Genomic DNA, 27,570 nt, shown 5'->3' with positions numbered 1-27,570 from the left:
AGCCGCTGTTCATTTACTAGATAACTTAATAAGAATAAAATAATGACGTAAATCACATGCAAAGTGTTTTTGGCAATGATTCCTTGGTTTTAAATTTCAGTAATGGAGACAGTAAATTGAGGTCATCCAAGTCCAGCGTGGCTTCTATGTAGTGGGAAGATTCAAAAGAGATGGTCACAAAGGGGGTGGACTTTTTTTCAGGGGATATTTGAGACACAGGGGTGCTTTGCCCTGCTACCACTGTCAGCTGCTCAAAGAATCTCTAGGCCCACTGTGTGCACCTGACTCAGTCATTGGAAACCATTCCCTATCCTGAGGGGACACAAGAGGTCAGGAGTGAAAGAAAAGTACTTAAACTGCACGCTCTTCCTTTGACATCCTTGTGTTTGGGAGTGAAAAGGGGTTGGAAAACACATAAAGCAATCAATTGGCGCTCTCCGATGTCAAACTCAGACTGAGTTCCAACAAAGTCTAATGTCTAATATCCTATCTATTATTTTTCATTTTATGTTGTATTTGCTTGTTGTCTTTATTGTCATTAGAATATATAGGAGAGTTGGAAACAATATACTGGCGAATGTCATCAAAATGGCACCTTGTTGCCAATGTCACTTTCAGCTATGTTCGTACAGTGCGCTTGACGCCTGCTTCTTGTCATCTCTGATGCCTCTGAATCACTCATTTCAAAAGTACACCGCTGTGTGCTGACCTGTTTCAGACCCCCCGTTGTCTTGTTCCTTTGGAGTCTTTTGGATACGTCTGGAGGACTGCTGTCAATTTGGGGTCTTGTTAGCAAGGATCCCTACTGTGGCTTTTATCTCCTTTTTGACTATTACTTTTAATTACTGAAACATACAATGGATGCAAAAGAATCATGCCTGCTGATATGCACCAACTTGGTTGCAGGTGGTTACTGTTTGTCTAAACGAAGAAACCCTCATCTTGCCCCCTCTTGCAGTTTTTTTTTTTTTTTAATTAAGGTACATTGGGGCACTTCAGGCTGGATTCATATGCTCTAATTACCAAAAAATTCACAAGGTAGTCTAGAGATATTGATAATTATTTTGTTTTGTCATTATTATTAAGGCATTATTGGAAATTACAAATGCAATAAATTTGCTCATTTTTCCTGAAGACAAGACTAAAACAGATCAATAATAAAAATTGATATTTCCTCCTTGTCATATATTTTGTGCTTCTGTTTTTTTTTTTTTTCTTTGGTCACAACACATTGAATCCTCGACTTTATTTCATTTATTGAATGACGCAGCTCAGAGAAATGGCCTATTGCAGAGTTTTTCATCAAGTGGATGTGCATGCTAAAGCCATTACAAAGAGGCTTCGAGCTCCACTTACTCTTAAATGACCTCAATATTTTATTATAATGCTATTTGATCTGATATGATCAGGCCAAGGAGAACGTCAGTTTTTTTGGTGAAGCGGTCTGCATATGCTCTGTACAAACAGGGTATGGTTAAAATGATCATTTAGTGAATGGAAGAACCTAGAAGTATAAAATTCATTGGGCTACAGTGCAGGTCTTTTTTGAGACTCTGTTGCTTGTCAGCAGTGTTTGCTTTGCTACCTAAACCTTACAGTAAACTCCGGCCCAGCTGGAGGGATTTGGTCTCCTGCTCCCCCTCTTTGTTTGCGTGATTTATTTCTCTTGTATTAGTGCAGATTGGTCAACACATAATTAGTATTGCAATGTTGTGCAATACACAGAGGAAGCTGAAATGTATGTTCACGTGTCAAGAGCCTGCTCTTAATTAGATTAAGAAATATGTGTCAACAGCGTTCTAAATCCATTAAATATATTTACCAGTTTAACCAGTTGTTTAACAAACTGTCCTCCAGGATCAATATCAAGGGAATGTAACTTTAATTATTTAAAAAAAAAAAAAAAAGAAAATGCAAAATGCCATTATACCTTTTAAAATACCTCTGGTCACCCAAGCTGAAGTCTTGCCTTATTTTATACTTTTCATTTTATCATTATTAATTATCAATTATTCTAATGACCTTTAGAATCTTCTTGTCTGAGGAGACTTTGTTCTTTAAATTTAATATTCATTTTGTGGAGATCAGTAGCCTACATATTTAGTAAGGAATCGGGCATTATTCTTTCCACTACTCAATATTAAACCCAGGGAAGATGTGTGTGAGAGTGTATTTCCCTTCTGATTGAAAGAGAAGGTAGTTAGCAGAGATGTGGATTGCAGAGAGACGCGAGTAACAAGCACAAGTGTTCCCTGCAAATGTATGCGTCCCTTTGTTCAAAACCAGCCAATTGCTTTTGGAGTGGTAGGCCATAACCAGTCAGAGAGAGCTGTGTGCAGATCTTCTAGCTCTGCAGTGACAGTATGCATCTTGTTTCCAGGGTATGACAGTGTTCCTTTGAATATTCAGACCATGAAGATAAAATTTGGCTATTGTCTAGTCCTGTTTGATTTAGAGAGGTTATGCAAGTTGTATTGTCTTTTTCAAGTTTCACCTTGAAGTTCAATATGCATGCGCATTTGGTGGAATGAGTACAATTATCTTTAACATGCTGGTCCAAGATTCAGTTTTGGCTCAAGAGGGTTGATCACGTTAATGGCAGGATGGAGGGTCCTTTTGCCATTTGAACAAGGTTAATAGCAGAACATTCAAATTGCATCTTCATTGCATATTGCTAAATGAACCTCAGTAAAGCATGCACTCATCAGTGTTATTCTGTGGGCTTTATTCAAATGATGGAAACGCCTATTTCAAATGAAGGTGATAATCTGTAGTGCTGTTGTATCAATAGATGTGTCCATGCAAGTGCCATTAAACCATACTTTTTTTTCTTTTAATGTCGACAACACAATATTGCTGTGTCACCTAGTGACAAGCTTTGGGAGCAACACTGTGAGCAAGGTACTACTACTGTCCATTGTCTTGTGTTCATTTATGCTGTATCCAGTTAACTCCAGAGTCTTAATCCCTATTAACTTTGTCAAAGCACAAACTAGCTAAATAATACTACATGAGACTGAAACCAGACAGTGGAAACCTTAGACTCATCATGTATGGCATTAAGGAGCACTGCACATGAAATATACTGGAGACATTAGGGAGTCTTTACTCATCCAGAAACTCCATCTTAGTGCTCTCTTGCCTTGTGGGTATTAGAAAGAAAATTAACACGCCTCAGAGCTTTCCTTACCGACCCTGGCATGGTGTGGTGTACGGCACAACTAACACTTGGTGGGGACATTCTGGGAAGTGATTTCAAGTTGTACTAGAATAACCCGCTGTAGTGCAGTTTTTTTGCTCAGAATTAGCTAGCACAGCAAAATTTGCCATGCCAAGAAAACTGATTAAATTCATGAGAAAGAGATGTAAGATTGAGATAAATGAAGATTTACTGAATATGTAGTGGGGCGTCCATACAGGTACTACAATAGTAATAAAATTGTATATAAACCTGTTGTAGCAAAATCATTAAAATGTGTCTGTTGTACAACTGTTTGGCTTTGTATTTAGTGTTCAGTTTAAAATAATGGATAAAATCATATCTCTGTTACCATGTGGTTTCAGGTAGAGAACATGGACTACATGGAATCTGTAGTGAACAATCTTTGTGTCAACAACGTGTCAAGTCCCCTCACTTCAATGAACAATCAAGCAGTGTACGTTGCGTATGAAAGGTACAGGTTAATCACGGATCGTTACCACATGCCAATTACACTGAACCTGCATGGATAACAGGAAAGAATTACACAACACAATTCCATTCATATTATAAATGCTTTGTTCTTTTAATTATGCCAGGGAGAATGTGCTGTCCATGATAGGTGTCACTGATGATACCAGAGATCCAGAAACTGTAAGCAGAGGCCGTTATATCTGTACATGACAGCGATCAAATGCTGGAACAAACTCTATTTCTGCATACATGAGGTTGTGGCTATTTGATGCATGTTTGCGACAGACATTTCTTTCATTTGTGTAGAACAGTTGTATTGCTGCTTTGTCTGTATCACCTATCACAGGAGCATCTGACATATACCTAGATCTGAATCTGAAGAGCTGTGTAGCTTTCAAGTCAACAGTAGCATCTTTTGATTTCTTACAAATATCCACAGACATGATATGAGGCAATGCTGTGTAAAGCTGTGTTCCCTAGAACACCAATTTGGTGTGATGTCACAGGTTCGCTGAAAATGTGGGATAGCTACAATACAGTTCCTTCTATATGCATCGTGTGAGTATCGTGATTGCAGGGCTACACTCATGTCATTGATCAACCAAAGTCTGAGGGGCGGGCAAGTGCTTAACTGATGTGTCCTCGATCGGTTTTTCAAAACAGGACAGAAAAATGAATTGCAGAATAGTAATGAGTTGGAATATATGTAGTTCATGCTATTGTAGTATGCCTGTGCAACCCTCTTCTGTTCATTCACTAAATCTTTTTCTTATAATTGTTCCCTGTCAGATGCTATGGTATAAGCATAAGGTTACACTTTACAATTTGCATTTTGCATTAAAAAATACCTTCTACCACGTTGAGTGTAGGACCAATTAAATGCGAACATGCTGAGTGTTTGTGCTAAACCTCATCCCCAAACCAATGGTCATACACCTGTCACACCCACTCAGTGCAAGTGCTAAGAAAAGCAAGATGGAAAATGGCATCTTCAATGCAGCTGTCATTTTTCCTGTTTGCACTGTACCAAAATAATAGTATTGCACATTGTGTCAGAGGTAACTATACTGGCTTTTAGTGTCCTTTAAATTGAGCTCCAGGTGTTTGGCAAAATATGTTGTAGCAAAAAATCCTGCCTTCATACCAGAAAGAAGCTTCTAGAAATTTTCCGGCAGCTTTGTACCAGTATGAAGGTACCATTCTGTAACGCATACTGAGACAATGGGATCATTTTCTTTTGATACAGTTCACATTCAGTGTGTGTATTCAGTGGCACCTTGGTGAAACAGCATGGAATGGTTGCATACTGTTGAACACTGCCGAATGTTGAACACTGAACCCAAAGCAAATGAAAATCTACAGTGTTAATTCATGTTGTATGAAAACCTTGATCCTTGACCTTCATCTCACTTCCTGGTGACTGTATTCTTTACTGTTTCCTCTCAACGTGGACGGTTATTACCTTTGTGTTGCTCATAACTCTGTGTGCTTTTTTTAACTATTGATAGGTTTATTACAGTAAGATTTAGCAAAGATATTCCACCTGTGTCAGTACCTTGCTTTGAATGTCATTTTGCATTGATTTGAAATCTTCAACTCATTATTCTGTCCTGTTTTGAAAAACAGCACACAAGGAAATATTTAATTAGGTTTGTCCTAAGTGTACATTGCTTTATTTGATCATGCCAGAGGGCACTACAAGACCCTGCATTTGATCTTCACACAAATAGATGATCTCATTCACATTCCAAACAAACAAGAACCAATGGTCTAATGGAATCACATTTTATAAGATGAGGAAATTAGTAAACACTGTGTAGTCTATGAATGTTGGATTTGGTCTTAATGTGAACCCTGCTGTTCAGAATTGCTCTGCTGTCAGGGAGATATCAAAACATCAGCCCCTCATGAATTGCTGATGGTAGGCATAAACAACTAGAAATAAATAAAAATAAATAAAACTTTTTGTCATGAACATCTGAGAACTTTTTAATGAGATATTAATGCAATACAAATAAAACAAACAAGATACCTACAATCAACAGCAACTGGGGGCTACACAAAAGCTGCACCGAACAGCATTAAGTCATTAAAAAATCTAAATTGAACATAAACTGAAAGAAAAGCGTGCCCCCAAAGACAAATGGGTTTTTCCAATCCAGATTAAATTCCAATTGAATCAGAAGACTTATTTAGAATTTAGAAAGACATGGAAAGATGCTTTAATCTTACCTGACCCATGCCGTAGCCAGAGTCTAAAGTTTATGGGTTGTTTGCTTGAGCCTGTCGAGAGAGCCCCCTTCCCTGCGTGACATCAATATCACTGTGCCTTTTTTCGGTTGGAAAGACTGTCTGACCCCTGTCCGAAACAACAACAATGGCTGAGAAGCGCTCACTTCCGGTGGTGAAATAAGTTTACCTGTAGGGAACAGCCATATCTCTGTCCCTGATCCTCTTTCCTTCATGCCTCACTGGCCTCATACAGCAGAGATTGGGGTCATGCAGTAACACAAAGTCATTAAAAAAAGAGAAGAAAAGTTTCACTGGTCTGTAAAATACTCTGTATCCTCAACATATCCTCTTCAGATTAGTCAGTAGCTTGTCACGCTGTAACCCATATAACATGTAAATAATTCAATGAAGATATTTACTGATTCTACATCTTGTGATACATCCAGTCAGCAGGCAGACTGTTTAGTCCAAAGCCTAACTCACACTTACACACCACATAAAACCATACACACAAATAAATTTGCATTAGCTGAAATATTTCATGACCCGCACATATTCATTTGGCTGATTATTTAGTATTTACAGGTTATAAGTTCAGACGCATGCATAATAATACTGTAAGGCAGAACATACAGTGCTGTAGTAATGTGGATGTGAAAACAGATGTGCGCACACAGGGGGGACAGCGTGTGCACAGATGACCGGGCCAGGTCTCAGTCAGGCATGCCCAGTGTTGGTTTGATTTCTCTTCTGGTGCTGTAGAGAGACACTCAGGACGATGAACGTGTGGAGCACACGCCTAAGAGAAGTGCCAGCGCTGGCCTTGTATGAAAGCACCAACCTTTGATTTCGGGCCAGTGAAATGATTATACAACTTTTTGGTTGGGCTTGAAACGCCTATTAGAAGGTCTTTGAGATGACTGATTCTAAAGTAAGCCCATGTCTCCTAGCGTGGCTCTTGAACCAGCCCAAACCCACTGTGGATACTTGGCAGAATAAAAACAACATCCTTACTGCATGTGTAATGGTGAATATACCTTTTTTTCCCTCTTTCCTTTCCTCACTTTTAGGACCAAGCTGGGAATTAATTTGATCTCACAGAAAATGCAATCAGTGATGTGTGCCATTATCCAGTGTTTATGGAAATGGGTCATACTGGAACTTTCAAGTGCCTGTCAAGATGTCTTAATGCTGTTTAACCTACCATAGATTGTAACTAAAAGAAGACATTCAACAGATGAGTGAAGCAATGCCTTCTACCAAATTTCCGTCTCGGTCGACATCACATTTTTCAATATCAAATTTAGTCTATTAATCATCCACAACACAAATGCGGCAGTCTCCCCCACATTAATTTATCCCGCTAATTGAGAATGTATAGAGAATAAATGCAACAATACTTTTTCCATGGGTGTAAGAGGAGGCCTCGTGCCATCTGTGATGTGTTTGAAGAAAATTTTTGGATATGTTACAAGTCACTGTTTATCTCGCCAGAAAGCCATGGGTGCATCGTGCCTGCGTTTTTATCTTGTGCTACTGGATACATGCTTATCATTTCAAACAGAAAGCTGAATGAGAAGATATGTGTTTGATGTATTATCATTATTTTTCATCCACTTAACCCTGTTTTTTTATGGTTTAATTCTCGGTTTGTTCTGTGATTTTGTGGGTAACTGTATCAGTGGACGCTAAAAATATGACACGTGAGTTTTGGAGGTGTCATGTTAGGTTAGCTCCTTCATCTATAATTACTGCATATTTCGTGCAGTGTTCTATTTCTGAACGTGGTACAGACAGAAGAGGACTTGGGAAGAAAACAGGCTTCTTGCAATTCAAATTGATTTTGTATGTTCAGTATTTACTGTGGTTTGGTTTTTGGGAGAAAGCCCAGTGCTTAGGAACACAAGCTGTTTAAATCAAGAGTTAGGCCAGGATAGTCAATTACTAGACCTTACACTGAATTCCAGAGAAAGGCTTTTTGGTTCAACAGGCTGATTAATTGCATAACTGTATTAATTAGCACCTAATCAAACGATTGGGAAGCTGCTTGAACTTGTGTCCAACATCTCTTAGGCATTGCTTATGTCCAGACTATAGTGAAGCATTGTTCTTCACAGTATTTGGTCATTTGATGAAGAAATGTGTACTGCAGTATTTCAAGAACAGGAAACCAAATGTGTTGTTATTGAACAATTATTTGCCAATGAGTGGTCATTACAGGAATGTAAGCAATTTAGATATGATTGGACTGAAAAGAAAATTGAACACAAAGCACGCTTCTTCACATATTATTGAGGTATTGTTATATATTGGTATATTCTGTTGCAGGGATGTTTTATAAAGAATTTTATGTTAAAATGAAAATTAATCTATGCCCACTAGTTTGCATTAAGTAATGCCACTGAGGAATAGTTATGCCCAGATGTTATGCCAACACAGTCCTTACACTGTGTTCCATTGTAGCTGTAAGCCATCGTGCTAGGCCAATATATGCTTATGTAGTTGCAATGATTTTTATGTGCTTTTTTTCCTTCCATTGACTATTTCATTAATCATTTGAAAACAAATGTTCAAGTTTGCCCAAGAGAATTTGAAGTCTTTTGACTTTGGTTTAGTTCCTCTAAATAAAGGACACAGCAGGCTGTGTAATTACCATGTTTACATGTGTTGACAATGAAACATTTCATGTCTTTGCTGAAAAAAAGCGAAAAAAGCAGAAATGCAGTCTATGGTAATGCTGAAATAATCATATCAAAGTATATTCTTGTCGATTCAAGTTTGATTAAATGCAAGTATTCATTTACATATAGCAGTGGATATCATTTATTTATTAATTTACACCATTTGCTTTAATGCAGTAATTCATTTGCTTAATACATTCTATTAAAATATTTCTATTTATTGATAGTTATACAATACGGCTTTGTCACACACTGGTGTTTGAAGGAAACAAAAATATGAGATGGTAACATCAGTGTAGTTGTATAGTTTTGTGAGGCCCTGACACAGGCCCAGAGCAGCTCTAAGTGAATGTGGTAGATATTGCTTCCAAGAGATAAGACTGTTTCAGAGCATTGATGGAGAAGCGGCGCTCCCTTCAAATCGGGGGCACGCACCGCCTGAGCGAACGAGAGGTCACGCAGCCGCTGGCGTGTTTCTGAGGACATCGGTCAACCATGTCGGCCCTCTGTGACCACGCGCTCCAGGCGCGGCACTGGCGGTACAGAGGCGCTGAGCGACAAGCTTCTGCTAGGCGGGTCCCCTGTGGCCCAACGGATGTGCAGAGCCAGCTGTTTCCAAGGCTCGGGTGACTCCCCCCCCCCTCCCCAGTCTCACAGATGCTGCGATTTGTGACAGGAGGTGGCGAGCCTTTGTAGTGCCCGTTGCCGATGTTCTGGAACAAAAAAAGCCTGCTTTAATAATTCATTAACGGCTACATTTCCTATGGGCTTCTGTTGGCTGTTGTTTAGTTGCAAAACTGTAATAAAGAGAAGGAAGCAGTCAGATAAAATAAAGCTTTCCCTGTCTCACGTGCTGTCTGTACAGTGTCTCAATACCTGTTCACAAAAGCAGTGCGTAAATGAATCCCTTCCTATTGTAACTGGGGATTCCTGTTACATATCTGGGATGTCCCTGTAGTAGAGAAATTATTTGATCAGATTTGATTGGGAGAATCAAACTACATCTGTCTACTGTATATAATATTTATATAAAGTGTAGACAGTTCCCTCCAACTTTTGTAAATTTGTGGAAAAAAGTCACAATATTCTTTTGTTTCAACTGAATATAAATATATAAAATTTTTGCACAGGGCAAAAGTATATAGTAGGAAACACTTGTAAAATATTAAGGCAAAATATTTGAATGATCTCATTTATTCACTGTTTATTTTTATGTAATAATTAAATCACATAATTGTAATCCTGGAATTACATTATTATATTAAATTAATTTAGCAAATGCTTATCCAGAGTGGCTTTCAGCACAATACATGGAACATAAGTGTATCCATTCAAATTGCTGTAATGTGAAAGTTAGTTGAAGCCGCTGTAAATATACAGAAGCTTCGAAAATCTGTCTTACCTGGTGATAGACAAAAATAAGAGGCAAGCAGTCCATTAGTAGTGTCCATTGTCACTTGGCTGGGCCTATGAGATTCCACTAGAGTGTCCATTGTCTTGAATTTCAAAGCAACATGGATGATCATTAACTTTCCATGTCAGGGATTTTGAAGATCACTGTGATGCAACATCCCAGAAACTCCCCTTCCATATTTGTTGCATGAGATGAGTAGACATGGCACAGTTCCAAGGATAGCCTCTCAAGGAGCCTCTTGAGAAACCCTAGCTCAGAGACGAGCAGCACGTATCTCTAAAATATTTCATAACACTCAACACCAAGGTTTGTGGTCAGATTAAACGAAAATTGAGCTTTCAAAGCATGTTCATCAGCAGTTATGTTCGGGGGGAGAGGAGGTTGTTCTGTTTGACATGAGGGTTGACTTTTTCCTGGTGTTGGTGCCCTTGTCAGAATTGAGAGGAGGCTAAATTTAAACATGTGCCTGTACATTTTAGCTAAAATTCTGGTTTATCCTGCCAAGATGCTCATGCTCAGTTGAAAAAGGGTATTCTAGCAAGATAATGAACAAAAGGTTGGATCAAAGTCTGCAAGGAAGTGGTTGGCAAAAGCTGTGTTCTGAGGGATGCAATGCAATCACCAGGCCTCAGTCCCGTTGAACATTCGTGGTTCAAATTCAAGAATGCAGCTTCCAAGTTAATACCAAGAAATTCTGCCAGGAAGGTCAGAATCCCTCCAGAGAGTTGCCTGAACCTGAAAAAAGGCTATACCATATACAGTATCTCCTCTATGTCATTAAAGTTAAAGGAAGATGTTTCATCACTGTTCTAAAAAAAATGCAATTCTTGTTTTTAAATCTGTGCAGATTTTCATAGTATTATATTTTTACACATTATCATTTATTAAAAATAAGCGTACATACATAGATAGGATTTGCATCGCTTCCATTACAAAGCACAGAGACATAATCAGTAGGCTGTTTAAGTTCCTTGAATACTATAAATGTGTGATCTGGGAAAAATAAAAACCAGTATTTTTCTCTTGATTAAACTCAAAAATCGTACCTGAATACATCATTCTCTGGCTTGTAATTATTGATTTGTTCCGGCTGTATAGTAGAACACTGTAGGCACCAAAATCTGGTGCTGTAATTACTATGGGTCATGTCCATGAGGAATGGTCAATTGACTGTCATTTCTTAATGCAATTTATCACATTACCAATGTAGCTATCAGGCGTTCATGGATAAATTTAGATTCAATGCCAGTTTATGAAATTTCATACCCTGTGACATATTAATTTCTGGAAAAATTTTTCAAGTTTGTCGTGAGCCTCAATGGCTATACAGTCTGTGTCCCTGAAGTTGAAACTTATTCCAAGTTTTGAAGAGCACACTTCTTTCCACATATGTGTACTTCAGTGAGCATGACATTATTTTTTTTTCTGTCTCAAATATTAAATACATATACCCTATTCAGTTAAAATGCATATCTGTTGGTTAATTTTCATATCGATTATGTGAGTTCTGAAAATGAGGTGGTGAACTCGCATATTTTGCGCATTTATCTGAGTTCTGCAAAGACTCAGCCCGATATTAGAGTGAATTATGAGTGCAGTTTGACCCTGAAAAAGTGCTCATTAGTTTTAAAAAAAAATCAAAAAATGTATTAGTATATAAAATAGCAATACAGGAGCACTCAAAAGCATAAGGAAAAAAATCCAACCAGCGGTGATCAACAGGCTAGATCCTGAACAGGATATTTATGGGAATACAGGTTTCTGCATGTGTTTGTAGATAATGCATGCAGTTTTTTATCAAGGTTTTTGTCTAGATTCTGTACTCCACTGGCACTGATCCAGACTGCTGACCCTGAGGGAGGAGAGGCAGAAGGTTGACCACTGGCAGCTTATGGTGGAGGTCACCTGGATAAATTTGTTAGGTTGTCTTTTAGCAGGTTTGAGGTCAGTAGTCATTCATCTTGTTACCTTGCTGTATCCTTTTAGCGGCCTCAATTGCAGGATTAAATATTGAACAGCGGCGGATCATTCAATAGCAGGGTCTCCCCTCCATAACCATTAGCAGGGTCTTCATGTGTGGGATGAAAACAGTGTTCACGGGAGACGCCAAAGGTAGCTGTGATGATGATCTATTCTACAGGATTAATCCACAAACAACACCATCAGCCTTTTTTCCTGCTCTTTTTAATCTTGCTGATTCATCTGGGTTGTGACTTTGATTCAAGTTGGTGTACAGAAAGACAAGAGATGTTCTAACCACTCAGTTTAAATTGCTGCTCTATAAAACATAGGCCACACTAACTACTGACACCTTTCATTTTTGGTTTGTCAAGAATAAGCTTGTATGATTGTATCAGTTTGTTATCCAAGGTATATGTCAATTCTACAAACAGAAATTGAATTGTAAAAGGCATATATGATAAATGATTTCCTTAATGAAAGCATTCTTTGTTTTGAACTGTGTTTGAGTAGATGAGATCCCCAGACTGAGGTGAATGACATAAGTATTGATGAGAAACATTATGGCATCCATATTTGGCTATTTTAATATGTAGCAGAATACTGATGGGGGATTATGCAAGCGATCATGAAGGTTGATTAACACATGGTGATAATATGTTTGCGAGATGTTCTCCAGTTCTCGGCAGCTGTTAAGTGACAAATGCCTTCACTAATTTACATGATTTTAACAGGAACAAATTAGCATTTCGGAAATCCAGATCCTACCAATTGAAATGTGGCAACTGATTTGTTTTAGTATTATTTCCACTTGGAACATGCAATTAAAGAGATACAGAATGACAAGAAACATGTAATTATGTTCACATGCTTTCAAACCGTCTATGTTTGCTTTAAAATATCATTAAAGTTGGCAGCACAATTTGTGTTGATATTCTCATATATATATATATATATATATATATATATATATATATATATATATATATTTATATAAGCTACATATTACTGAATATTCTAATTGTAGCCAAGCTTTCGATGATGTTTTTTTTTTGTTTATGAACCATAATATGTGTACTTGCAGTAAGTGAAAGCATGATTCAGGTCTGCCAAAGCCTCTTTTATGCCAGTGTTCAAGTTTAATGTGAATGATTGCAAGGAATAAAAAAACAGAGACACAAGGCACTGCCGGAGGAATTGTTGTAGACACGGGGGATTAATTCAACAGCTGAAATAAGAACAGTAAGTACACTCTGCCTTTGAGAGCAGGGATTTTAGGAGGAAGAACAAACACTGCGGAATTAGGAAAGAAAGATTTGACTGGTGCAGTAATACTTGTCAGCTCAATGGCCAGAGGAGGCACAGAACATACTGCACACACCCACCGTGGCAGAGGATTTGACAGATTGTGTCTTTAGTGCGTCAACTTCAGAGAGGAGCCACTGTGGAGGTCTGGCAGAAGGGGTAAGCAGAGGGTGCAGAGGTGGTCTCCAAATTATGTGACTGACATCTCCTCTGGATGTCATTCCAAACCTGAACATTGAAAAGCGAGATCCCCAGTTTGACACTGATCCTCTCGCTTTCCACATACGAGAGACAGCGCAGATGCTTCTTCAATATGTAACTATTCTTTTTAATATTGACAGTTATAGCAGGTGTCTCTTACTCACCTCCTCCTGAGCAACACAACACATTATCTATCACTTCTCTATCACACTCTTGTAACTCTCTCATCTTGTTCCCTTCCCTGGTAAGTAATCAACTGGTACATGTGTGAACAGTGCACATTAGAATTATATGATTATGTGATCTGCAGAAAAATTCCCATGGTAGTTTTAAGTGTGCTTGCATAAGTTAATGGCAACACTTGTTTTGTCAGCACATGAGAAGTCCATCTTACACAACCGCCTGAATTATTTAGTCACCTTCTTTCTGCTGTTTAAAAAGAGTCACACAAAGCAAAGGCAAAGGAAATGAAAGGCTAGCCTCTGTATTTACATAGAGAGTTGAGAGTTTCCTTTATCTAGGTGTCAAAATGTGTGGGCAGATATGTGAATTATGCTTTATTATGTGTTTTCATGGGCAAACAGAGCATCCATGTATTTCTCTGAGCTCTACTTTATGAATGTGAAACTGTATGGGTTATTGAAGCAAGGTCATTGTTTAAATGAGCGTGAGTTTGACTTTGAGAACTTCGATCAAAAAATGGGCTTAAAAATTGACTGTAATAAACTTTCTGTAATAACTTTGCTCAAGAAATCATCTGTGGTAGCACAGTTCTACAGGGCTCTGTACCCCAGTGGCATTGATTCAGACTGTTGGCCCCAATGGAGGAGGGGTAGCAGTAGGTTGACCGTCGGCAGTCTATGGTAGAGGTCAGCTGGATACAGTTTTTGAAAAGTAAAAATCGAAGGAGAAAGAAATACAGAAAGAAAGGTGGAGAGACAGGCAGGCAGAAAGGAAGAAAGACACCATCATGTGATGGTCAACTAAAGATGAAGAAATTTGCCTTGACACCAGAATGTTTCTTGTTCGGAATTTATGCAGGGCACTAGTTACCTTCAAGGAAAACACCAAACCACTTGACTCAAAAATATCCTACATCCTGTTCATAACCAGCTGTATAGATTGATCATGTATAAAATGTACATAACTTTATTCAAGTTTCCTTGGATAGGGTGCCTGCTAAGCAAATGGATGGTGCAGCTTCACTGCATTGCACAGTATTTCAGAAGATCAGAGCTAATCTCTGAAGCCATCCAGAATCTGAGAAAGCAAACACATGCCACACAATTCACTAACAGAGCACTCATCAGATTTTTTGTTTGACTTTGTAGTAGGGCTTATAGCAGACTTCCTGAGGCAGAAGGAAAGATTTTGGATGTGGTGTCTTTCCCCCACTCTTCCAAAATACAGAAACCTGGCACTTCATCTTAACATTTTAAGGAGCCACTGAATTCTTGATAAGTGGTTGGCTATGTAGCCATCAAAATGGATTCCTTTATTATTACAATATGGATGAGATTTAAAGTTCAATCAAGTTCAAGCCATGTACATGCCAAGGTTTTTTCTCAATGGTGAACTAATGGGTGATTACATTACTATGACAAGCCAGCACCCTTTTCAAGAGGAACTGAATATACCCATGCAATACATGCATGAATGCAAAGAGAGAGGAAAAAATAGTTAGATGGCCATAATTATTGGGAGCTCACTGTGTGCAGACTGCCACCATTATAAATGATTCTCACACAGGGAACATTATTAGGAGAGCTTCTGTAATACATCAGGTCTAAAGTGAACTGGCTGTGCAAAAGGAGAGATTGCAGAGTTTCTGAGCAGAAAAATGCTTCCACTGCTAGAAGTCCTCTTGTATTAATATTTTGCAAAGTTACTGTGCTTAATATTTTTTCCTTTTCTTGGTTTTATTCCTGGAATTGATTGCAGCCACAGACATAGACCTCATTGCCTTTAACCACATATAGCTGGCAGACTTACTGTCACCGCAAAGGAACCTTAATTAAATGACTTTGTGGTAGTAATGTTTTCCTCTCTTCAGCATATCAAATTATGAGATGTAAGACCTACATATAACATGTAGCACAAATAGCTGGCATGAAACACCAGAAGCAACAATGGGAACTTCTCACAAATAATAAGCAATAGATGCTACCTGTAGCTGTAGAGGCTGGCATTCACAAAGCAATTATTGCTGCAATGTCAATGCCAATTAGAAGTGTTAGAACACAAGGAAAGCGAGTATGCATATTTGAAAGCCATCCATATTATAAGCATGCCAAAAAGCTGCTGGATGCTGCTGATTCACCTGAGGATGTGAAGGTAATGTGTGTGTGTGTGTGTGTGTGTGTGTGTGTGTGTGTGTGTGTGTGTGCACATGCACATGAGCTGCTGATTGCTACATGGAAACTGTGCCTTATAAAAGGAATTGGGACTTTATTTGAAGCAAAGCATAAAGAACATACTGTATGTCTTAGCTGTGAGAGTGCCCCATACAAAGAGACCCTCAAAACAGTCTGAAAATGGAATCTGCTGTGAGTTTGTGACTCACTAAATGAAGTGCTGTCTGGATATTCACACACAAGATAAATTACAGGCCTTGATGGGTTCTGTCAGAGGGAGTTCTCCCCATTTCCCCTAGGTGCCATTATCAGCTATAAGGAAATGATGATCCTGGCAGAAGCTACAATAAAGAGTGTTTAAAAGTCTCATCATGCAATATTGTCATGCAAGAAGGATGTGAAAATCTGAAAACAACAATCGTGTAAGAAACACAATAACAAGAGTGCTTTTTCAGTTTTTTTTTTTCTTTCTACTGCTACATTAAATGCAGATTACTGTTTTTTATTTGATATGAGGATGCAAAGTAGAGCAGCCGTGAAGATTTCTACCTTATAATCTGACATGAGTATTTTCGTCACGGATGAAATCATGCTCATTGTTTTGCCTCCTGAAATAATTTGATATTTTCTCTGAAATGAAGATGGCACTGTTGAGTCTTCTCCAAAAAAAGGCCTTTAAAAAGTAGGAGGCATGCAAGTAGGAGGAAGGATTCCTCTTGTTGCACAGTCACACATGAAATGCATTGCTCAACGATGACTGTTTCCCTCCACCACAGATTTAGTGCAATATGATGGCAATACTTTGCTCTGAGAATCTCTAACTCTCTAAAGGAAATGAAACGAGTGCATCTATTATTTCAAATAATGTTAGACGGTTCCCCTGATCAATGTAAAGTAAGGGCCACTTGGCAGTGAATATGCACTGCCGCTCTACTGGTACCCGTAATAAGAAGTAATTAGCTCTTTCTGGAGTGACAACTTGTGCGATACATCTCACGGTTTAAGCAAAAAAGATGCCACTGAGTGCCAAGTCAGTGTTGTTGTCTGAGATTAGTGTGTCTGGTTTGTGAGGGAATGTGTCAGTCAGTGTAACGAGCACTATCACCTGACCAGTCCAAGTCTCGCCTGTGTGAATCTCCCTCCTTCTACCAGCATGGAGCCGTAGCGGAGCAGGCAGTTAGGAACCGGAGAGTTAGCAAAACAACTGATTAACCTTTGGCTCTGCGACTTAATGGAAACTTTCTTCCCCTTAAGTCGAACGGGAGGACTGTAAGGCCCGTTGGCCCATGTGCGTTGGAGCTGAGCCAAGCTAGGGCATTTTTTATTCTCAACATCTGTGAAGAGCTGCAAAGTCCTTCTGCCTTCGACGTTGGAGAAGGGACAGAAGGTGAGCCGGGAGACCCACTTGGACAGACAGAGGCGGGATGGATCTCGCATTGTGGAAGTTTAAATGGCGCATCCCACCCACGCCAGGCAGCCCCTGTGGTGATGATGAGAAAGACTCCAGTGAGTCAGTCAGAACAGGCTGGAACAGTGGAGTGTTCTCCTCCACATTGGTTATGAAGAGGAGATGTGTCTATATTCTTATATATAATATCACTTTTCTTCAGTTCCCAAGTAAAAAAATAATCATCAGATATGCCCCACTTTATGTAGGATTAAAAATATCTTTCCATTACTAGGAATCCAGGCTGCTATAAAAGAACAACCGAGCTGCATTGATACACACACACACGCATGTGCATGCACACACACACACCCGCCCACTACCTTCATATTATAAGAACATGATATACTGAGGATATCGATCAATACATGGATTTTGGTGTCTTCTCTTGCAAAATCAATTTGTTGAACATTGCATTTGAAACGATAAGAATATAGATGAGAAAGATAAGAAAGAATATAATAGTTTATGTTCATTCATACTCCTCAGTGATGAAGCGGTGGGGGAATGCCATCAATGGAAAGCTTAAATTTGAGACGAAAATCACCTTTAGTCCCTTGTCAGGTGGCACAAAAAATAGATGTTATTTGGCAAAACTCCTCTCACTTAATCAAGGTAATTTGTATAGTTCCATTAGAGTTTTACATGAAAAGGCTCAATTATCCTGAGAAACAAGCCCTCATATAAACTGCTGAAAACATTAAGACAAACCAGGTGCTTGACTTTATGGCACTTAATCTCCTTGTTAAGTGGCGGTCGTGTGGCTGTCAGGAACAAAGCCTGAAGCAGTCAAGATCAAAAAAACTCTCACACAGTATTAAGCAAAGTGAAGTAATGTTCATTCCACTTCTGAGCACCTATTATAAAATGATTGGCAAATGCATTCATTTATTTATTTATCTTTCCATTGGATCACTTTACCTGGCTCAAAAGAGTCTTGTGGGGAATGGTAATTATATGGGCATACTTCAAATGAGACAGTCTGTGGCTGCTAGTATAAGCCATTTTTAGCCTTTGCTGTTTGAAAGTAAGTGGCTGACGTTTTTCCTTCGTTTCTCACAAATGCAACATATACGGGAGTGGGGCTTTCAATAAGTAAAACCACCGTGCGCTAATTTTAGATTGATATTTAGTATCGGGAGATTGTCTGTGACATACCAGTGTCTTTTGAACTGTGGTGTGGAGATATGTTGTGTACAAGGTAGCCCTTGCTCTGACATTTGCTGGTCAGTCAGGCCTGAGGCTCCACGGGACCTTCATTACCTGGTGTACAGTGTACCTTGACAATGCCTTAATAGTTTTGTTTCTATTTTCTGGCTGGCTGAAGAAGCATAGTGTTAAAACTGTCCTGCAAAGTCGTACTGATGCATAGAAGACGGGAGCTGGCTAACTGCACGGTGAATTTGCACTCCAATTTTTCTGTCTCTGCCAATGTATCGTTGGCACTCATTTAGGACCTTTTTTCGATAGGAAGATATTGGAAAAAATTATCTCAACTATCCCTGCGATCATTGTTATATATTCACTGATCTGAATCCATCAAAATTCAGCTTCATGCAATTGTTCGCCATGAAGGAAATTAAATTATGCCGGAAATTAAATTATGTATTTTGTGGTCTTATTAATAATTATGTTTCATGCACACTACTTTTTCATATTCTATCTACACATAATTCATATAACTTCATGACACTATATTATTTCTTCATAATCTGCTACGAGTAATATAGCAGTTAGGGAATCATGCTTTTGGTGTTTATTCTTTGCTGTATTTATTTGCTGGATAATGGTGACTTGAGCCAGTATTTAATAAGCTGAAGTCAGGTACAACCCTTACTTCCCTAAAGACAGATATATCCAGTTTCATGTTAACTGTTCTTACTGAGACTGTTAACACAGAGAAAAGGTTTCTTAGTGCAGTGGAGAGCATGAAATTAAGCCACAAGAAAATTACAGGTTTTGAAAACTCTAATAGAAAATTGCAATGTACATTGCAATGTAACAATGTATGCATGGTAATGACCTTTAGTGTTGCATTATTCTGCTCAGCTAGTGCTCAGAGCACAGATATAAGTGAAATCTTTTGTACCCTTTCATTTAGTTTAAGAAGCCAACAAAAAAAATAGATGTGACATGTACCAGGTGCTGGATGACAGTAGAATTAATAATGCCTCGGAGTTAGGGAAAACCCGACTGAAACCAGACCAAAGCCCTCCATTAATATTGGCGAGTGCTGTTTTAGGGGATTCTGCTGACATTTTGTACTGTCTGTAATAGAGACCTAACCTTTAAGTGCTAGCTGGATGAAGCTATTTTTCATATTCCTGCATCCTTCTTTAGAGGGTGCTTTCCTTGTGTTTTATTTTCTTCCCAGTATCCACAGAATGGTGAGCTTCTTGTTTGGGTAAATGATACAGGTATGAAAATGAAGGAACTTACATATATATGAAATGAATATATGGTTACATAGGACATACATTCATGAATATGTGGGATCATATATACATAAATGATTGCATGCATGATTTGTACAACAGTACAAATGCATGTATTATTAATCTTATAAACATTTAAGTGCACAACATACATTTAAAAGAAAAACAAATAAAAGGTCATGCATGCTTGAATGTCTACTGAAATGTTCTATTATAAATGTTATATAATTTCATATAAATAAGCCTATTGTATTTATGGTAGTGTACAAAACTAATTTCCATATGTAGAAATTGAGACTGCTTTTATTTGTCATGCAGTGATTTCTCCCAGCCATTTTCATTTAGCGATATGGTGGCACAAATGGCTGATTTATTCAATAAAAGAGTTTAAAAAATTATATTTGTATAAAATATAGTTTATGTGTAAACGGTCCCCGCTCTGAGTGTATAGTGGCCGAAAAAGGGGTATTGTCGCTAGAAATGCATAGCAGTACAGGCCTACGTTCATTGATGGTGTGGAATGCTAAACCTGTTGTGCGAGACTGAACACTCACTGGATTAGGTGAATCACTGTCGGTTTGAATTTTGTCACTGGCTCCTTCAGATCAGAGGTCCGTGCTCAACAAATGGTGAAAGGGCATAAATAATGCAGCTCCAACAAAGCCAAGCATTTTGGAACATTGTTATAGTTTGTTTTTAGTTAAGCTGCTTTAAGAAATGATCATGCTTTTTAATATTGAAAAAAAGAAACACAGTGAGTGTCTACTCTCAACTATAAGACACAGAACATCCTAAAATGCCAGCTTCAGCTTGAATGATTTGGACATTCGTTATTCAGGTGATTTTGTTTTGAAAAGAGGTGTCTTTTTTTTTTTTTTTTGCAGGACTCCCTGATGATCTTGAGTAGGGATACTTGCAGCTCTTCAGCCATTGTTGATAAGTGATATGTTCTGTTGTTGGGTGGTCACAGAGCTCTGCCGTAATTTTATTAATGAAATGACAATGATAATACATAACATGCTTTGATAATTAAGCCACTTCTTTCAGTTTAATTATAATAATGAGTTATCCTGTGTCTGTATAGGCTATGTGTAGGCTATTCTCTAGTACTGTGTGATTTCCTCTGGCTTTGTTTTTAAATGCACATGGAAATTTCAAGGAGCTGCACATCTTTCAGTAAAATCCAGGCAGCTACAAACTCAAAAGAGCAGTTCTTATCCTTCTAGAGTGGAAGATGAAATGATGAAAAAAAAAATGTTTGCTTTGAATTCTACTGTACCAAGATGACAATTGTGTTCACACACCTCTTCTTTTTGTTATTTATATTTTATGATTTAATATTTTGAAACATAAATGTTAAGTGTAATTAAGGCATAATTAAGACCTTTACATTTCTGTGTTGTGTTCTGAAAGTATTCTATGTGTTTTTTCTATGTCCAAATTTCTGCAGAGTTGAAAAATGTACAATTGGATTGTAAAAATCTTGAAGCAATACTAAACATTGTCAAACCCCTCACTGACCGATCTGGACAAAGTGGCTCCCACTGTAGTGAAAAGTAGTAACAATGTTTTACCACTAGAGGGCAAGAAGGTCAGAACAGTTGCTCTAGTCTCCAGGATGTGCCTGTTCAGGTTTTGTTTCACCAAACTTTTACTATGTATATTCATTTTAAAGGCTGTAGGCCAATTCTCGTCAACATGGCTGTTATGGCTCTAAACTACTCATAAATATTCACACTGTTTTGATCATGTTGGGATGTCTTAAGGTAAGGGTTGGAAAAACAATGTCCAAAACTGGATTCCTGGCCTGAAAACATGAATGAAATGTGTTGGTACATGACTAATCTTTGTTCTGAGATCTAAGTGCAATTGGTTATTTGAGCAGCATCCTTAGGTCTTTAATTCTGAGCACAGTCCCCAAGACGTGATAAAAAACTACTGATTCCAAATGTCTTTGCTGAAGACAAATGACTGAACAAAAGTCATTGTTTCTGTAGCCTTTAGTGATGATTAGCCACATTCGGGTTATTGATTCCCGATCAATCAAAGAACTGCTGAGCCTCAAAGGGAATGTGTTGGACTGTCACATCCATGCATACTGAACAGATTGATTGTGCTTAAAAGAGATGGAGGGGAAATCTTTGAAGTGTGCCTCATGATAATCCAGGTTACATTTGGCTAATCTGAAATGTAAAACATTTGGCTAAGTTTAAAGCAGGAGCTTTCATCGTCTTTTCTCTTGAGGAATTGATCATGGCTGAACCTCATGTCTTCTTTAGTGGTGACCGTATTGTCAATGTAGTGTGAACATTTACAGGCAACTGGTAAATTTTTAAGGGTGACCAGTGTTCATCTCCAAAATTAAAAAAAAAATACATTGTGTAGTGGATCAGTGTATGGAGATTTGTGTTCACATGTAATGATCATTTCGTTAGTGGAAAAAAAATGATATATATAATATATATGCTTATCAACCATGGAGTGGACGATTGCATTGCCAAAAAATATCTGTATTTGTAAAGTATACTTGTAAAAACATGAATACCATATGATATCTAATTATCCAAATAATAAACAATCAATTGTGTAAACTTTGAGTCAGGCCTTAAATCAAAGCTTGGTCTCCAGCTCATCATTCTCACAACGCTGAGTGTCTCCCTATGATTGGCTGGACCTCTGGGTAATGGATGAGATGGGAGATCACCTGCCCCATTTTGTGGTGCTGAGAAACAGGCACAGTGCTCTACAGTTAGTTATAACTGCCATTGCTTCCATAAAACAGGAGGACCTCTGATTAACTTCAGTTTGGGTTTGTAGCCCCTGCCAGCTTAGCTGTGAAAATTAATGTTATTTAGACCATTTGAAAGTGAAATTAGCAATGTGGCATGCTAGAAATCTTTTTGACGGGGTGACAATAATTGTGGATTTGCATGACGAGCAACTGAGCAGAAGAGAATTCGATCTGAACCCCACTTTTGTTTTGTTTTGCTGTTTTTATTCTCCGTTCCTCTCTTTCTCTTTCTCTCCTGCTCTCCCACACTCTTTTTCTGTGTGGGAAACGAGTGAGAATCTAAATAAACTGGCTTAGTGAACCTGGGCCTCTCAGCGTCTCCCCCACACAAGGTTCTCCACGGGGAGTCAGCAGCTGAAATCCTTTGCACCCCTCCGAGCCCCTCTGTCCACTGCGCATATAATCCATATTGTAATGTGCAGCTGGACCAATACCCAAGCTCCATTAAAGAAAAGATAAGCGTCCTTTCTAAAATAAATATTATCTCTGCAGACGGTCTCCGCACATCAAATGATATAAACATAAATATGCATTACAAAATTAGAAAGGGCTCCCCCTTTTGCCCCTGTATTCTCCTTGAGGACTGCCGCTTATTGAATCGAGAAACAGTTTACTCAAGACATTTGCATTGTAACATTTTGAAGCATTTCTCACCATTCCTGACACCTTCAGTTAGAGACTCAAACTGTCAGGGAGATGCCGTAAACTCTTAATTTTGCATATACTGCTTCAAGTGAAAATGAGCTGCTGAACCATAGGTGGTCTTTTCACTAAGGGCTGAGGGGGGAAAAAAGCCTGCTTCAAGAGGAAAATAGATCAACATTCGCCAGACGATGGGAAAGGTGCACATTTCATGTGATGGCTATTCCCTAGGCAGTCCGCTTCAAGCTTATGGCCTCCTCTCTGGTCCCAATTATAATCTTCTATAGAAGGACTCTGAATGGTCTCATCTTTTTTGATGTCCCTTAAAAATAAGGAACCTTCCCAAATAGCATATCATTAGATCCCACTGAAGTATGGGATCATTAAATGCAATTGCACATATCCTCATATTGTATTACCTGAGCTGAAGGTAAACCAACATATGATTAATGCAGCGAGGGAAGTACAAAATCCCAGAGGAGAAGAAGAATATCGACTTATGTAATACGCATATTTTCTCAGATGTTTTATGGAAATACATTGCACTAGAATATCTATCTATCTATCTATCTATCTATCTATGTGTGTGTGACTATACATATTATACAGAGGTTGGAAGGAATGTGAAATAAACACTCAACATTGCATGTAGTAAGCAAAAGTTCTGTCTTTGTTTCCTGCTCTATATAAACTGGAATGGAAAGTTTTTGTACAACTGAATCCAGCAAGTAATAATACAACAGAGTAAAAAGTAAGAAATAGCCAGTCAATATTTAGTGCAGTATGCAATTGTGGGGATATGTCTTCGGAATGAATTGCTTGCTTTGAAAGTTCAATCTTTAATGATTGTAGTTTATTTCATTGTAAAAGTGACAGTAAATTAACCCTTTGCTTCGAGTTTATGATGGAAAGGCTGCTTCACCCTGACACCAGTACGGGTGAGATTGTGCAATGCAGAAAGGACATTTTGACTCCCTTCCCACAGTCTCTACAGCAGCTGCTAGATTATGCAGGTTGCTTTGGTTTGCACCTTCAAATATCCAGAGGATTGAGTCATATTAGCAGACCTTTGTCTATATTAAGCCTTCATGTTGGTTTTTGCAGTTCACATACTTATTTTACACTTTGAAATTGTCTCATAGGTTCATGCTTTTGAAGTTATTAACACCAGAACATTGATAGAGGAATTTATTGCACTTCATTTTACAGCTGAGGATAAAGGGGTAATAATATGTTTCAGTGTGGTAGATTGTAATGCAAAGTTTCAATTACCTGAACCTGAATCCCCCATGTGGCATATATAGAGTATTTCATGGAACCAAGGAGCAAAGTAACAATTAAACTGAAATTATGGTATTGTAGCTTTAAAATATTTCATATGAATTATATAATTATTTTGTGTATGCACACAGAGGAAATTGGTTTTTCTTAGGTTTCCTGTCCATCAGATGAGTGATGTTTTTGTCAGCTCTAAAAAAAATAGTGCTCAAACACTGTTCTGCTAAATATACATATACATATTGTAGCTAGCTCATTAACACACGGGAAACAAAGAAATCCTCTTCTTTCTTAATGCAAACACTTCTTACCTAACTCTTTGCTAAGTTGCATGCATTGTATGAAAACAAAAACTGCAGTCAGCCTGATCAAAAAAATGTTCTAGATTGTCTGAAATGTATACATAAAAGGGCTCCATACCTTTACATTTTACAGTTTACTTTTTTTTAATAGAATTCTTTTCAAAATGTTGCCTTTGCCATAGAGTATTAACTCTAGGTAGCGTTATTTCAGCTAGGTTTGTAGTAGTGGAAGAATGTGTTTTATCTGCATTGTTCGAGTTAAAGATTGTAGAAGCCTGCCTTCCTGCAAGAACAGATTTCCAGTGGGTAGCGCCCATTCATCCAGTCCTGTCATGCTCATGATATTTGAGCTGTAGGCTTTCAGAAAAATGACTCATGATATTATGCGTTAATAGCATAGTATAAAATACCTTGCACGTTAAATCTTATTTGATTAATGTGACAATTTTCGACAAGTCTTTGTTAAATCAGTATTGGAATGTTATGGATTCTGTGTTGTCTGAAGGCAAACATCTTCACATTGAACAAAGTTTCCTGTCTTGTTCAGAACATGTGATTTACCTTTTCAGGTAATTTTGTAATTCTCTAGAAGATGTGAAACTTTTGGAAAGTAGCCTTATTTATATTTTTCTATGCATTCATAAACACGTCTTGTGTGCAGTCTTATCTGCATCTCATTGCTGCTGTATTCTGTCTTGGGGTCACCCATGGACTTTGCCATGAGCCTGAAGACAGTTTCATTCAAAATCATCTGTAGACTGACTGTTCACCAATAATTGCCATATCAGCCTAAATAGCAACACAAACAATGAAGTGAAATGAAAAAAATATGCTATTGGGCTGATTCAATGTTTTGCATCACTGCATGTTTCTATAAAGTGTCTATCCAGTCTCTTATTACTTGACCCTCTGAAGCACATCAATATCCTACACCACTTGTGGTTCCACTCCCAGCATTGTCACAGTTGTGCATGAATGAGAGCAGGAACATCACTTCTTACACATTTGATGACCCTTTATTGATCTGGGCTTGGCCCGAAGGCAGGCTGTCAGGATGTTTCCAATGGCTTCATCTTGGACACTAAAGGCTTTATGTTTAGCCATCCATGAGTTAAGAAAATTCCCTTGAGAAAATAAAAAAAAAATAAAACAAGAAAAAAAAAAAACACTCCATGATTCCAGCAGTCCATGGAGCTGATAATCAGTCGAGGGAGGTTATGGGGTCCAGTATGGTGTTCATTTGGCTCAGTCCATTGGAGTGGAAGATTTAATCCACTAAGCAAAGCAGGATTCACAACATGATGCACTAGTATGAAACACAGCGTATCTGGACCTTTGTAATGTGTGACACCCGAAGGCATAAGCATGACGTGGCTTTATTTGCGTGTGGAATTAAAACTACTTCCAAAAAGGTACACCTGTTGAGCTTGTTGGCATTGATAAACAGGTCCAAAATGCCACTTCCTTGATGAATAAAAAAACTAGTTAATAGGTTACTGGCCACTTTTAAAGTTCAATGCGGAGGGGAAGGCAGTAAGACATGATCCAAAAGGCTCCAAAAAGAAAACAGGTGAAAGTCTGCAAGTGCACTTGTCAGAGTATGTGCGGAGATATAGAGAAATTGTAGACCTACTGAATTAGGCATGAGTATATAAATATTAAATGTTTGGAAAGTTGTTTCTGGAAGAAGTATAAAATACTTCAGAGGGTATGTGAAATGTATTTTTAGAGTGTATGGTGGAAGCCTCATACATGAGTTAACAGGTGATGCATCCATCCATGTTAAATGTAAATTCAGTGGAATGTTCCCTTCTGGGTGGAGTAGATGCCCTTGGTATGTAGTGTGTTGCTGGGGAGGACATGGTATCCTTATGGCATCACAATTCCCTGGACCACAGCAGTCATTGTCTACCTATTTATGCAACCCTGCAAATCCTGTTTCATTGTTCAAGACTGTTTTCAAAATGTCTTTGTTTTTTGGAAAAATATATATATATCTTGCTACATTTAGACCTAAGCCACAGTACATTGGTTTTTTTTTTCTTCCATTCTTTTTTTAAATTCCCTTATATATTCCCGCCTTGAGGTTTGTTGAACAGTTATAAATGTAATTGTTGGTGTTGGAAAAAATGATTGAAGGTTATGATATTTATGTTCATATTTTATTTGGCTGCTCCCTGATGAAGAAAAGTGTTGCCATTGATTTCCCCAGAAATTTGTCTTCAAGGGCTGATATATGACCAGAATTCATGCAGGGTATGCATACTTGTTCAGGCTGATAATATAATATAAGATAAGATAACACTTTGTTGATCCCCAGGTGGAGAAATGTGGGCCATGTCTGTCTACAAAACATGGCAGGTAACATGTTCATATGATGAAAGCTAAAGTTTTTTTTTGTACATGTGATTTTTGCATATTTAAATTGACTTTGAACTAAAATGCAAGTTTAGAATTAATTTATTTTACAAGCGGCATATTTTAGTAGTCACCACTAAATATGACTCAATATGTAAGGCTCAATATTTAATAGTAGAACTCAATAATTCAGTACTCAAGTGGCAATTTAACTGTAATGTAGACAATGGGCAATTTTTGCATAATGTGTCTTCCACAGTTCTGCACCCTGTCCGTTTATATGCACAGAGAACATTTCTATAGCTTCATTCAAAGAACTTCTTATGAAGTGAAGGGGTTTGATTAAACATCCCTCTATATCTAGATTTATCCTGATGTAAAGACCACTGGAACTCTGTAATGAATCGATGAGAAGGCATACTTTTGTCACCTCATAGCAGCAACTGCTGAAGCTTTTTCAAACTGGGGTGAGAGTGGAGCCATGTTTTGAGGACAAAC

General features: G+C 38.1%; 1 protein-coding gene across 15 annotated transcripts in view; it reads left to right on the top strand.

Annotated features, from left to right (window-relative positions):
• The window catches only part of si:dkey-237h12.3 (teneurin-3), a 253,189-nt gene that overhangs the window by 101,467 nt on the left and 124,152 nt on the right, over nucleotides 1–27,570 (top strand). The gene's annotated exons all lie outside the window — the stretch shown is intronic.

This window comes from Megalops cyprinoides, chromosome 18 (assembly GCF_013368585.1).
Source record: "Megalops cyprinoides isolate fMegCyp1 chromosome 18, fMegCyp1.pri, whole genome shotgun sequence".
Lineage (NCBI taxonomy): Eukaryota > Metazoa > Chordata > Actinopteri > Elopiformes > Megalopidae > Megalops > Megalops cyprinoides.
Note: the sequence above shows the minus strand (reverse complement) of the source record. Positions and strands in the feature narration are given on the sequence as shown.